This window comes from Corvus kubaryi, unplaced genomic scaffold (genome assembly GCF_017639235.1).
Source record: "Corvus kubaryi isolate FWS band 111438036 unplaced genomic scaffold, C.kubaryi_AGA036_p1.0 133, whole genome shotgun sequence".
NCBI classification, from domain to species: Eukaryota; Metazoa; Chordata; class Aves; order Passeriformes; family Corvidae; genus Corvus; species Corvus kubaryi.
In genome coordinates, this window is record NW_024580667.1 from 28053271 (window position 1) to 28054839 (window position 1569).

A 1569-nucleotide genomic window follows, 5' to 3' on the forward strand; every position below is an offset into this window, starting at 1 on the left:
AAATGACAGATCTTTTATTACTCTGTGATTGCATAGTAAACCAGAGCAAAACAGGGAAAGTGCAAATCTCAGCCCTATGTGTTTCTCATCTGGAAACTGAACTCAAAAAAACATTTACAGACCAAATACTGCAAATAAAAGCCTGGGGTTCTGGTTATCTTACATCAACAGGATCTTTTTAATACCAACTTCAGGTTTATGGGGAACGTATTTTTGTATGTTTTACTACACTAGAATAGCTTTTATTTTGGCTTCTCCAGGAGAAGCGTGAAGGAGTTGGGCCTGTTCAGCCTCGAAGAGATGACTGAAAGGGGACCTCATTAATGCATATAATTATCTAAAGGGGGGATGCCAAGAGGAGGGAACCAGGCTTTTCTCAGTGTTGTCAATCACTAGGACATGAGGCAAGGAGTAGAAACTGATGCACAAGAAGTTCCACCTGAATATGAGGAAGAACATCTTTACTGTGGGGGTGACTGAGCACTGGAACAGATGGTCCAGTAAGGTTGTGGAATCTCCCTCGCTGGGGATATTCAAGAACCATCTGGACATAATTCCGTGCAATGTGCTGACCCTGCTTTAGGAGGCTGGACCAGATGACCCACTGTGGTCCCTTCCAACGTGACCAATTCTGTGATTGTGTGAGCACAGCAACTCCCCAGCTAGTGTATATGGCTCCTCTGACTTAAAGGACATGCGTGGCTGCTCTTGTTATACATATTGTCAACGGCTTAGCCTAAATTAAGAATTAACAACACCAGAAGGCTCGAATCCGCTATATATAGATTTCTGTAACTCTCCAAGTTGGCTCGCGTATTTCTGGCTCCCCAAGAAATGAATGCACGGCGTTGTGCCGGCGCCTGTTGAGGATGAATTTATTCTGCATTGGTTTCCCCGCGGCAGCAGTGGCAGGGGAAGGGGCAGGGTGCGGGCGGTGGCAGGGGCGGTGCCAGGGGCGGTGGCAGGGGCAGTGGCAGGGGCAAGGACAGCGGCAGTGGCAGCGTGAGGAGCAGCGGTCCCGGAGCCGCCCGTGCCCGTGCCGCCGGCCCTCGGGCAGCTCAGCCCTCGCGCGTCCCTCCCACCGCTCGGTTGGGGCGCGGGGTGAGGCGAGGCCGGGCCGTACCGTAGCAACCACGCGGTCTCCAGGCTACAGCGGCAGTGAGGGCGGCCGGGCAGGCGGCGGTGAGGCCGCGGCCGAGGCAGGTGAGGGCGGCCGGCCGGGCGCCCCCGCACTGGGGGAGCAGAGGAGGCGGCGCAGGCGGCGGCCCCGGTCTCGCCGCAAGGCAGCGGCAGCCCGGCCCCGGCGCAGGGGTGTGCCGCCGAGCCGTGGTCCTTCACCGCAGAGGCCCGGCTTCCCTTCACCTCCCGTTCCCGGGCGGTGTATACGGGGACGCGGCCGGTCGCCTCAGGTGGCCGCTGCGAGGGTGCAGCGCCGGTGACCGACACGGCCGGGACTCACCCTGGCCCTTGCCCCGCTCTCCGCTCTTCCTCAGACCCCGCTTTGGTTTTGCTGGAACACCTCTGCCCTGTTTGAGAAGGGACCTCATTAGTGTATAAATATCTAAAGCG

At 57.0% G+C, this 1569-nt stretch overlaps 1 protein-coding gene across 2 annotated transcripts in view; it reads left to right on the forward strand.

Moving 5' to 3' along the window:
- The first annotated feature begins 1005 nt into the window (after positions 1–1005).
- Positions 1006–1569, forward strand: part of VWA3B (von Willebrand factor A domain containing 3B) — a 63109-nt gene continuing 62545 nt past the window's right edge. For both annotated transcript variants that reach the window (XM_042040990.1, XM_042040999.1), the window contains exon 1: positions 1006–1203. The gene's annotated coding sequence lies outside the window, so the exon portion shown is untranslated. The remainder of the gene's footprint in view (positions 1204–1569) is intronic.